Source organism: Lupinus angustifolius, chromosome LG03, assembly GCF_001865875.1.
Source record: "Lupinus angustifolius cultivar Tanjil chromosome LG03, LupAngTanjil_v1.0, whole genome shotgun sequence".
NCBI lineage: Eukaryota > Viridiplantae > Streptophyta > Magnoliopsida > Fabales > Fabaceae > Lupinus > Lupinus angustifolius.
The window spans coordinates 23,566,753-23,581,088 of record NC_032011.1 but is presented as its reverse complement, the minus strand read 5'-3'; positions in this window follow the sequence as shown (position 1 = coordinate 23,581,088).

Here is a 14,336-nt window from a genome sequence, read left to right as displayed (position 1 = left end):
AAACTACTGTAGCATAATATTTTAAACAAGAGAAACATGACAGACACAATCAATTAAGTACAAAAGAGAAACATAATATTCAAGCTAAGAAGTAAACTTGTAGTGATAGAAAAAATAAAACATGTGTATTGCATAGAAAATGCATATGTATAATGTTGCTCATCTATTAAACATGAAATATTCATATTTATCACTATTTAAGTAAAGATTTCTTATGACCAATTTCATTTTATTTTATATTTAGTGGTGTCTAAGAAATATGTTCTTTATTTGAAAGTTCATAACAATATTGATATGTTTATTATGTTATATGAATTTTATGGACATATTTTATATGTGTATCTCAAATGTATCGTATTACACATTTTCAATAATATATGTAACGACGTATCTGGTATACATATGTATCCAATACACGTATCAGTTTCGGTGCTTCATATGTACCAGTAAAGAAATATGAAAATCATACTCATGTGATTATTGCATAAACCTATATTTTAAAAATACACTCCCATATATGCTTATATGTCCTAATGTTCTAGTAGATCATAAAATGATTAAAAAGATAACAGTTTGATTTCTGATAGCAACATTTGTTAGAAATGACATTCACGTACTCAAAAGATACTAATTCTTTATCTATAGGGTCAAGGGTGAAAGAGTGAAAGGATACATTTTGATAGTAGCCGAAAAAGGAGATCACTCTCTAAATTTTTAAGATTATTTTTATGTAAGGACTAATCTCTTCAACTCATAAATTCTAAGGAGTAATCAAATGATAATTTATAATAAGTATGGTATAGAGGGGGTTTTAGGTTCAAGTGTGGAATTTATCCTCAAAGTGATACGCATTATTTATTTATTTTGGTATTGTCAATGATATTTCATCACCTTATAGATAAAAAATTAATTCATTCCAAAATGTGTAGTTATCACTCTTAATAAGTGTAGTTCTTAAGAATTTAATATTTGATATTTCGATCTTTCTAAATATTTAATATGATTAATGTTTTTATACTATATGCATTATTTATTTGTCTGAACTTAATGTAAGGTTACTAAATTATGACGATATCTTGTTTATCTCCATTGGGTAGTTAGCTTACTAGATTTGAATAGTTGTTTTGGCATGTTAGCATTACACATTGGTCCAATTAGGTTATACAAATAGTTAATATATAATATGAAGCAACATATAGTTAAATTGTATATATCAACATAGTATGAGATTCATATATTGTTATTATATCATCTACTATTTATATTTAATGATTATTGACTCTTCAAAAAATAATACAAATGAATAATAGATGACTATTACTGAACTTAGGAGTACGAGTAAATTTTATAATGTTTTTCTTTCAAACCTGCCCCATAAACAACAAAAATTATATGTCTACCGTTTCCTTAATTATAAAATAAGTTTATTTTCTAAAAATTTAATAATATATAATATATGCTAGTTAGAAATCTCTCTTTTTTTCGCTGAAAAAAAAGAAATGCATGAGGCAATTGTAGAACATGTTGATTAGTAATCTGATTTAAGTTGCAAAAGGATAAGAAGAAAGTGAATTCTCTAGCAAGAGGAATTATTTTAAACATTAGTACTTTTTACATCAAGTTCAAAAATAAAAATTAAGATAAATAAAAGTTTTAATATTTTACTTCTTTTTTCTTGTTATAGGTGAAATTAGAGGATTAGCCAGGTGAAGATAGAAGGACAGATAGAGAAAGGTGAAAAGGAGAGAAAGTTAAAGTTACAAAAATAAAGTGTGATGTGAATATAAATGTGCTTACATTTGTTTTTTAGAAAAAGAAAATATGTATACATGATAGTGTAAAACTTGTGTTATATTGTCACTGTGTCATCTATCATTCATTTTCAGTATCATTGACTATTCAAAACAAAATAATATAATATAAATGAAGGTTGAATGATACATTGGCCGTGTATATATCCTTACACGGGCAGTGCATAGACATTACACTCTTTCTTTTTTATTACCAATGATGTTTTCATGTCTTCTGAAGTAATCTATTTCGATATATGTGGCTAACCCTCCTAATATATGTTACTTATTAGAATCAAACTTTTCACAGTTTGCTATTTCTAATTTTAGGAGTCTAACAAGAATTTATATCACTATATCAACGTCTTATATTGATATTGTGTTCATAGCTTTAGTACAATTTAATAATAATTTATATTCTTAATTGTTTGATATGTAATTTTGTATTCTCTTTTATTTTGATTAAAAATTGTATTTTTATCTTACATTGTATCCATTTTATTTTTCTAAAATTAAATATATCATTATTACCAATGTTATTAAATTTGGATCGGTCAATGGTTTGGCCAGGATGTTGAGTTAATGAGTTACTGGTTGGATTAATGAGTCGATAGATTGATCGGTTGACTCGATTTACATTAAAAATCTAAAAAAAATATAATATTAGCTAACATTATTTAATAACTCTATATTCTAAATTTAAGAATATTATCATACCTAATTAAATAACCAACAAAGAATATTTCACTAATATGAAATGTCACAAATAAATTGGAAACATCCTCAAACAATATATATAGGGAGTTACTCATAAGTGCACATAAGTTTAAAGTTAATTGAAAAAAGAAAATTTTGTTAAAACATAAGTTAACATGTGACAAATATAACAAAAAAATAAGTTAAAAGTATTTGAATTTTTCATCTCAAAATTACATCGTTTTAGTTGTTTTTAAAAAATATTTTATGATTGACGTTGCTCCAATCAATCCAATCATTCGTGTAACTGATTTTAGTCTTAAACTGACTGAGTTGAACCTAATCAATATGATTTTGATACAAAACTGATTAGATGAGAGGATCATATCGATGAGATATCCGGTTCACGATTGAACCAGCTAGTTCAAGCTAAATTTTATAACACACATATTACTAATAATTAACTGTATAGATTTTAGTTGTTAATTTAGTATAAGAAAACATTATGTGCATTGATCACTGACTATTGATCAAAAATAATATATATAAATGATACAAATAATGAAAAAATAATTTTATATTAAGTTATTAACTATGGATAGATTATAAAATAGATCTATAAATATTATAGCAATAGTATTATTAAATTAAAAAGATGTGAGTTGCAAAATGCTAATAATAATTGTTAAAATTAAATGCAAATAAAAAATCATTAATGTGAATACAAATAAAGTATATTTTAAACACATGCCCTTTGAATAACGTGTTGAATCTCAACCGAAATTATATTGTTTTATTTTCGGTCCAACTTTGTCGAAAAAGTGATTTTGACTAAGATTATGCTTATAAAGGCAAGAACAAAAAACGTACTTATTTAAAGAGTATTGTTGTCTCACATTTTGTGCTACTTAATACTTATTTTAATTTAAATATATTTTTTTATGACCAATCACATGTCAATGAAACATGAAGTGGTACAAAGTGTAGACAGTAGATGTATACCCCTTATTTAAGTCTTGTGTTTTGAAGTATTTATTTTCTGTACCTTAACATTCTTTTTTTTATTAAAATCAACATCAAATAATTGATTTCCATTTACATGTAAATAATCAAGGGTATCCGCTTCAAGTTTTAGTTAATTATTTTCAATAAGAGACATCTACTTATTCGAGAAATATATTAAAAACTTTATTTTATATATTAATCGTTCATTTTAGACAAATCATAATTTTCTTATAATAGATAGTTAAGATATGAATTATGTTTTTTATAATCATCCAAACCTACCCCTATTTAATTGCCATGAGTAAGGTATACAAATTAAATCACATCTCAAATGAATTAATTGATTTCTTCCTCAGTTTGTTAGGATTCCTATAATTAATTTCAAAACCAAATGCTCAGTAATTGATTTACTATGTTTCCTTAGTAAGGTTCTTGTTTCAGCAATCACAATTAAGTTTTAATGGAAAGTTTGGTTTTCTTATATTGTTTTTTAATCCAAAAATTAGAAATTAGCAATCACAATTAATTGATTTACTATGTATTACTTAGTTTTATATAAGAGACAAGCATAATTGAAAAAATAACAACGAATACAATAACAATATAAAAAAATCTTATACTATCAATGCATATATTTTTTCCTTTTAGATAAAGGTTTATTTCTTGCAAATGACATTCATTAGGAGATATAATTACGCCACGGAAGTGATTATTTCGTTACTCAAAAAATGAGAGTATATCTTTAATTATAAAAAAAAATATTCAAGATAGTATACATTGGGTTGTCATGTTTTCTATTCCAATTTTAAATTTTTGTTTTCACCAACTTTTTGAAACAGATTCTTAGCATTTATTTCTAGAATTGAATTTTGGAAGAAAGAATAGATAAATATATTTAATTCAGAGCTTTTAAACTTTTGATTATTTTTTCCTCCTACAAAACACAATTCAAAAACATTTTCTTAATATCTCTATTTTTTTGTCCCCACAGCTATTCTTGCACCAAAGACAATCTTATCTGAACCGAGAACAACCACATACATGTGAGATTAACTCTCTCAGTAAGTATTTTTTCCATGCACAAAACTCGAATCCAAGACTTTGCTTAAAAGGAATGAAACATGTATACCTCCTCTTCATCTCTATTTGCCAAAACACTTCGTAGCTGTGAGCTAGCTGTTGACAGGCAGCAACTTATAATTTTGAGATTGTAACAATAAATATATCTATTAATCGCCATGAGCTTAAAATTTACTTTGTCAATGTCAAAAATTATATATTATTGACACACTATTTATCACTAGTTTATATTATTTTTGTTTAAAAATTAATGATAATTAATATATAGATGATAAATAATTTGCTAACAATATAAAAAATACTTACATTATTGGTGTATACATAGTTAGTACTTAGTTGAAAAGTTGTTTGATAAAATTTGTCCAATGATTAGAAACTCATTTATAATTATTAATTTGAGTAACATAATTTAAAATCAATTTTTTTTTCAATTATGTATTTTAATGTTTTCCCATAAACTCCAAATAAGTATTCTTTATAGAGAAAATAGTTTATGAATATGAATTTTTAAAACGATTATCATATTATTTATTAGTCATGTGTTTATAAAAAAAATTAAATACATCAATGGTGGGTGATGTATTGTTCAGATAAAATACTTTACACTAATAATATATATTTTAAAAACTTGTTTATAGATGTGTATGCCCACTAATTATGATAGATACTACATATTTAATTTTTTGGGTACTAATACGGGTATTTCCTCATCCTTTTGGGTAAAAAACTTATCTTTTTAGATTTATGGTTGTCTTCCTATTCGGACCTTACACCATTTGACCAACATTTTGTTGGTACTACATATTTAATTTGGAGTAAAAATAATATTCCTATTAGATTAATGTAAGCTAAAGGTTAATATGGAGGATACGAGTGTTTATTAGGTATTTTTGTGTGAGATTTAAAGCGATAAAACTAATTAATGTATGATTGAAAATAATTATAATTTTTTGATAGTTTCTGTTGGGTTTATTCAAGCGTGAAGTCTCACATTAGATATGTGGGAATGAGTGAAAGAGTTTATAAGAAGGAAAAACTTATGAAACTAATGCCTTAAGATTTTGGTTCAAATACGTGGTGTCTCACTTATGACTCTTGACTCTTTCCTTTTAAACGCTACATTCTCCCTTTATAAAAATTACAAAATTGTCTTCACCCATTCAAAAAGCTAAAAGCAACATAAAAACCTACCAACACACGTTTTCTTACCATGATTTAAATTTTCTATTTTTGAAGTTAATTTAACATTAAAAATTCTTAATCAGGAATGATTTAATGTTCCACCAATCCCATGTATCAATATCCTAATTTGAGATTTCTTAACATATTCGGATTACTCTACAACCTATATAAATAGTGGTTGTTGGTTCCTTGGATTGCAACAATTTCCTCTTCCTTATCCTCTGTACACAATATATAGCATCATAACAACGAGTTTTATAGATCACTAGTTGATCGTTTCTTTTGTATTAGATGAGTACCTCTTATGCTCAATTTAATACAATTTTTTTTTACCGAAAAATAACAATGAGTTTCAATGTTAGAGTTTCCTTCGCTCCAAGTCCTAAAGAAGATGATAGTAAACCTCTGCTGCTAATTCATGGATACCTATGGCTTTGTCACAACATGTGTTACAAAGGTCAAGGGTTTGCATGAATCGGGAGATGAGGTTACACTTATCTTTTGGTATTGGAGTGAAGGGAACTCTAACTACTCTCTTGATATATCTTTTACTCTTAAAAATCTTAATTCTCTATTCCTCTCTTTCAATTTTTATATTTTTGTCTTATATATGTGACATTATTTGAATTACAGTTGTGGATATATTTATATAGTATCTAACTATTTTGTTGTTTTCACATAATCACATTCATTTCCGACAAAAGAGAATTCACTATCTTTTCAATTGTGACTGTGATTGTGGTTATTATAATTGTGATTAATTTAATTGTTGTGATGCAGATTGTGGTCGTTATGGTATTGATTGTTTCGTGATTCAAAAAAATATTTTTAAATTTGATACAGTTTGATGCAGCTCAAATACAATCATCGTGTTCAAGTGTTCTCTCCAAGTTTAAAGTAGATGTGATCTCACTACAAGATGTGATCCACAATTTGATTCATTACTCTCAAGTATTCTCCCCGAGTTTGGTACAAAATATTATATGCTATGGGGAACAATATTCTCAAGAGCTCCATATCAATTGATTGGAGAATGAGATGCAGATGTTATAGAGAAAATTTCATAATAGTGGCTAAATTTATTTGTTTATTTCTCTATTTTTCTCTTTTATTAATATTATAATTGTAATTGGATGGGTACCTTTTGTGTTCAATTTAATACAATTTTTCTTTATTGAAAAAATAACAATGAGTTTTAAGGTTGGAGTTCCCTTCGCTCCAATCCTAAAGTAGATGATAGTAAACCTCTGCTGCTAATTCATGGATACCTATGGCTTTGTAACAACACGTGTTACAAAGGTCAAGGGTTTGCATGAATTGGGAGATGAGGTTACACTTGTCTTTTGGTATTGGAGTGAAGGGAACTCCAACTACTACTCTCTTGATATATACACATTACATATGAGTCCAGTTTTTCAACAACAAAAATTGGCTTGCAAATCTTAATATTCTCCTCCTCTTTCATTTTATCTATTGTTGTCTTATATATATGACATTTGAATTACATTTGTCGATATATTTATATATTATCTAGCTATTTTGTTGTTATCACATAATCACATAATTCATTTTTGAGAGAATTAATTATCTAATTTCAATTGCAGTTATGATTGTAGTCACTATAATCGTGATCGTTATAATGCAGATTGTGATTGTTGCAATTGATGCAGTTCAAATATGGTCATTGCCGTCAAGTGTTCTCCCCGAATTTAAAGTCGATGTGATTTCATTAGAAGATGTGATCCACAATTTGATTCATTGCTCTCAAGTGCTCTCACTCAGTTTTGCTCCAAACCGAATATCATATACTATGGGGAACAATATTCTCAAGAGGCTCCGTATCAATTGATTAGAGGAGAAGATGCAGATGTTATAAAGAAAATTTCATAAATAGTGGCTAAATTTATTTTTCATTTATTTATTTGTAGAAAATTTTCTTTTATTAATATTATAATTAAAAAGGATATATGAACCTGAGGATACAAAGAATATCAAATTATTTTTTCTCTAACCTTTTCTTTTTTATTTGCAATTCACTAATCAACTTGGTAACGAAAATGGAATTAATTTATAAATTCAAAATTTGAACACAAAACAAAACACAGACATTATATTTGACATTATCAGCAAAACCACATTTGAAATTTTGCAATATATTAAGCTTCAATACTTTAAGAAAACAAATTACAGTAACAAAAAAGAGAGGATCCAAGTTTACATAAATGTGCTATAATATTCAAAGTACATTTTTCATGAGACAATTGAAATACAATGTTTAGCCACATAATTTAAAACTTTATGGGTTTGGACTTGGTTGGTATATTTGGTTTTTAATAGAGTTAAATTTCATTTCATTTTAATTGTGACAGTAAGTTAATGCACATTGATTGAGACTAACGTTAAATATATTGATTTCATCATTTTTATTAATGAGATGGAAGGACACCAAAAATAAGATTAAAAAAAAGTGATATTATTTGATATTTTTATCCTTAGGATATAATGAGATAATAATTTTCTATGTGTAAGTGTAAAAGTGATCATTTGTCTCTCTATTAATAGAGATGACTTAACTCTATTGATTATGATGTAAATTAAATAATATATTTTGACCAAAATATCCCAAAAAATTATACTCACCATTATCATACTCTATTTATATTTAATAGGAGTGGATAAGGAAGGTGGGGAAAGTAATTTATACTTTCATATATACTAAAGTGAAAGAAAATATAAAAAATAAAAAGTACTAAAGTGATAATTAAAGTTGGAGGAAGGGAGTTCCTTGAGGTGATATATTATATATTTTTGAATCGTCTTATAGAAAAATATATATACATTAATAATGTAGAAGTTTAATATATTGACAATATATTATTTATTATTCATGTGTAATTATTATGGACTCTTAGAAAAAAAATAATATAAATAAATAATATATGATGCATTGATTATACATAAATCTTTATATTAACAATGCATATATATGACCTTCTTTATATGCATATATTTTGTTGGATTTAGACACAGGTTTGACTATGATTTGTACATGTACTCACACTTGATACCAATACCTTGTTGAACTTGTGTGTAAAAACAAGGAAGTTCTATATAGATATATGATACATTAATTGTGTATAAATCTTTATACTGACAATATATATTTTGTAGACACATTCTAGAAATAACATATGAAACATATAAGTTTTTCAAGTTGAATTAACGAGCACTATAAATACCTGCTGTATTTTTAGCATTTGGATCCAAGTTTTGAATGAAGAAAATTTTAGTCTAATTATTTCAGAGTTTCATATCTGTTTTGTTTCGGCTTCTGAGCCATTATCACTTTACATTCATGTTCAGTTGCTCACTTTAACTAGCTTTATCATTAATTTTTTATGTTTAAAAAAATGCATTGATGGGTTCATTTTCATGGTATTTTAATCCCAAGGAAACAAAAATATTTCTTTATTACTTTTTCATAACTTTCTTACATTTTTTCTCTTTATCCACATGAACTCGTGACTCTTATGTATAAATTTCATCGAATTTCATACAATTTATGTTTCTCATGCACGAGTTTCATTTTACAAAGTTTTTTTAATAAATCGTGTACATGAAACACAATTTTAGGGTTTTATGAAAACATTTACACATTATCATTAAAGACATGAAGGTGACTACCTAATAAAACAATATATATTATAAAATACAATTAAATATTATCATTAATTACAATAAATATTCCTAATATATTACGATATTCTCTAACTATTCTTGACACATCTGTGATGAGCTGCTATATAAAGGTGACTTTCTCTTTCTAGGTGATAGAACTTTTAGTTATTGTTCACCATGGTGTGAGATTTGTCTCATTGTCCTCATCATCCTTGTTTTTAATTATCATCATTAGTTTGTGTACCATAATATTGCCTTGTTCCACTTGTAAAGGTGTGGTATGACAATAATATTTTGGCGAGAGTTAAATATCGACAATGGTGTAATTGAAGTAACTATCGATGATACTAATCCATGAATTTTAGAACTATATGCCAATGGGTGTGGAGTGGTTACCCAATAATGTGAAACTTCATAATCCATGTGATTGTTCTTTTTGTGGAGTATGTGATAAAGTATGTGTCTAATGATGAGTATCTACTTAAGTTTGACTTTTATGTCGGTTGTGGTGATTCATATTTAGGCATATGAAAATGTTTAGTAGGAGGAGCTTGATAATAATTATATTGATGGAGAAGGCTGCGGCGTTTAGCTAAGCCAATGTATTCATCATTTCATTATAAGTGTAGTTGACGTCATTCAATGCTTGTATGAGATTTATTAAAGCTTCAGGAGGAATAATCCAATCACAAATTCTTGTTACAAAATTGAACAATAGATAACAAAATATTTTACTACCTAATAAAATATGCTTTATCTAGAGAGATATATCTTTTCTTTTGTAATTAAGTATTACCTGACGTGTGAGGATTTGTGGGGAGTCATGGTCATGATTTGCTGACGACAACATGGTGTGTTATCGATATTGACAATGGAAAAGTGAGAGAAAACGATAACAAATCACATACGAGAAAATTTTTATTACCATTATTAAGTATAATTTATTTATTTTAGGTTCTACTTTTATTTTATTCTCTTTTCATTTATGGTCTTTCAAATTTAATATTGCTCTATAATTTAAAAATGTATATACATTAAATGAGGTTAAGACTTTTCTTACGTTTTTTTGTGTGAAAAGTGTCATAAATGCAAAGTAAATATTCAAATTTGAGAAATTTGCAATACAGAATTTGAATATAATAAAGGTATTTACACAAAGTTAAATTATGTCAATTTTTATACTGTTAATAATTTTTTACATAAAATAAATTAAACTAAAACAATAGTTGGAATGAAAATTGTTATTCTAAAGATCTCATATATCAAATTTCATACAAATACAACACTGTTTACTAATTCATTTATGTACATCAAAATTAACAAAATATATATGTTTAAAATATAAAAGTTGAAGTTAATTGATTATATAATGTTAGAATTTTCACCAAATTGAGATAAAATCCAGATGATATATAGTTTTAATCAATGGATAAATTATCTGAATTTACATTTTACAAAAAAAGTATTAATGATGTAAGAGTTAAAATAATTTATCTTAATTTAATTATATATCTCCTCTGCCTTATAAAATGCCTTCAGGCAACCTAGGGTATGATCTTGTGGTACGAGTTTACGATTTAAAGAGTGAAGTGATAAGAAGATTGAAAGATTATATTTCACTTATGACAAAATATTAACATGCTAATATTTGTATATAAAAACATGCACATTGTGCAATGAAATTTTGTTGTATTTGGTTTTTTTGGGTTTCGTAACAATCATATGATGATTGACTCTTTCATAAAATTGAAGGTTATAATAAGGTTTGGTGTAAAGAAAATTTAAGGTTACAATAAGGTTTACCCTTAATGATTTTTTATTTGTTATTTTAAGAGAAGTTTAAATTATAATTAGACTTGAAGCATTGTTGCGGGCAAGTACAAGCCAATGCAGGATGCAATTGCATATATGGTGTTTGTTGTTGTCATCATCATATCATGGAGATGCAAATTGAAATATGAATCATATTATACATGGGAAGTTATGATTCATATTGTTATTGATTTATATTGAAATGAAATATATTAACTTTCTCAACCAACAAAACGTTAATCTAGTAGTGTAAGGTCCCAAAATATTTGATACACTAACATTGATGCATCTATGGGTTGGTTTTCCAATGTTCAGCTTGAAACCTTAGCCATTTAGACTACCCCACCAAGTTTGGTTAATATGCTAATCTTAATTTCTAGAAATCACATGTTCTTTCAATTATCAACTTTGCAATTTTTCACCCAATAATGTCTCTTCAATTCATTTTTTCTCGTGCCCAATGATTCAAATTCCGTACTGCACGTGATGCGGCTGGAATATTGTGGTTGTGATAAATGTCGCAACTGCATCATGGTGTGACATAGAATCACAACGATGCGGTCACAACTCAACAGCATCGGACTGCATTTAGGCTGCATCGATATAAAAAAAATTACTCACAAAATAACTCATACCGTAATGGCCGCAATCCGCATCGCAATGGCCCAATCACGATCACAATTTAAGACATTGTATGTGCCTTTTTTAATATTTAAATTTTTGCTGTTGTGTCTAAATAGCATGTTAAATTTGGTATATTTTGAGCTGATAGTGAAGTAATTGTGCTATTGTTGCATGTCATACTAAGCCACTTACTGATTAATGAATCTGGAACCCTAGTAATGCTCCATTTTTAGTAACTTTTCACCATATTATTATTTGCTAGGTAAAGATTTAGTTGTATATTTTACTTGCATTTACTAGAAGTTCACGTGAACCTTTAAGAGCCTCATTGGTGTATGTGGAGTGTGGACACTTCATGGGGGAATTCTTCAAAAAAATTGCCATGCATTGGGTGCATTAAAAAAGGTTTTACCTCATTTATTTCCATGGAACATAGCAATGTATTTAAGAAGCTTCATTCATAATAATGCTTGAAGCTCCAAAAATCTTTCCTTATTTGCAATCAGGCACTCGGGCATTTTTAATGCTTATTGTATGTTTTTTTCCTTCTCATTTGTGTCTGGTGAGATCCAAAGCTTTGAAGTTTGACTTAATTTGGGGACAATGATTTGTTATCATAAACCATGTTCGAGACTAATGATATTGAAGCAAAAACAAGAAAAAATAATGAATAATTAATTTTTTAGTTGACATGACATGTTTTTATTAATCCGAAATATTATTTGTAATAGCGTGTGACAACATATCCTCCTCCTAACTTACTTGGCTACAATTGGATTAAGTAATTCTTTACGATCTGAATTTAGCTTTTGTTATGATAGTTGTTATAGTTATTTTGTTTTGTTATTAGTAAATGACTACTTTGTTATTGGTATGCAAAAAGTAGTTGTTGAAAACAATATGTGATATCTAAGTATGAATCAAGTTGGGATAGGTTTAATATTAAGTTTAACCGATTTAAATGGTTAAATTGTCTTTCCTCACTGGGTGATTCCGTACATAATAAATAATTCTTATATATAGATATATACTTATATATAAATGTAAAACTTTATATAATTAATAATTATATGGAAGTAATACATTTTCATCTTTTTTAGACCGTAGTAAAACAAAATATTAGAGCAGTGTTCCATTTTTCTTATTTTTAAGTGGACCGTCTGATTTATTTATTGGTTAATTCAGTTTAACCGGGTTTAACACAGCCGGACCAGATTTTTTGCAATTCAAAACAGTCTAACTCTCATTCGATTAAAACTCTAAACTGAAGTCATTTTCAAGTCTGGTCAGCGATCAAATCAGTCGGACCGTCTGGTTCTAAAAATACTGGTTGAAAGTGATGTTAATTATTTGTGTATAGGACAACTTTTAAGGGGATAAGAGAGAGATTAACCGGACTAGAATTTTGTTCCCCCATTTTATCTCTCTCTTTCTCAACCTTACTTTTATTTTTGTTATATGAATGAACAGACTCAACAAAAATATTCAATAGTGTAATAAAAAAGGAATAATAGTTGATATAAACTCATTGCACATTTGCACGTGTTCCCTTGTACTTTGTATTAGAACATGTGGTTTTGAACTGAGTGGAGATTCTAAAAAATGCTAATAGATCTCGCTCCATCTAGTAAATACGATCATATTTCCCTTCATATTGTGCACCAAATGTGTGACACATGGTCCATAATCCACGGGAAGTACAAGGTTTTTTAATCATTGCTAACCGACAAGTTGATTATTATTTTATTAAATCGAGTTGTCACAAACAAATATATAAGATTGTCGAATATATAAGGATTGTGACTATTTTAATTAGCAAACTTTTTAAATTTGGATTGAAGGGGTTTTTAATTGAGTAAAATTATTAAAATTAAACTAATATAAAAGTAAGTGATTTAAAAATATTAAGTTGAGAGATGAATAATTTGATTTTAGATTTCACTATTTGTCATCTAATATTCAATAATGACATTCATATATGATGATTCCTACGCTTTACTCTTCACCAATTCTTTGATATTTATCAATTATTTGAGTAAATAGATCAAATGACTAGATAAATTAATTCTCAATTCCTTGAGAAGTTAATTATCTAATTATAATAATATGAGTGTTAAAACGGCTAGTTCAATTAATCATATTCTTATGTATCAATATGTATATATTTTAGGTCTAGTTTAAATATGGAAATTCTATTTACTCGTCTTTAAACCTTAGATCATGCATTAGGTGATAAAACCAAAACAAACATTAAGAATAAGAATAACCAATGAAAGATAATGAAATAATATCAAACAATTAAATAGTCATACGAGACATATCAAATTCAAATAATTACATTTAATCATTGACAAAAGGATTTATCTATTTATTCTTATTGAAGATATAATCATCTCGTTAGTCCCAGCTTCCTGAGTGGTTAGTCCTAATATTTTCTAATTTTAAGTAGTGATAAGTGATAATCTCACC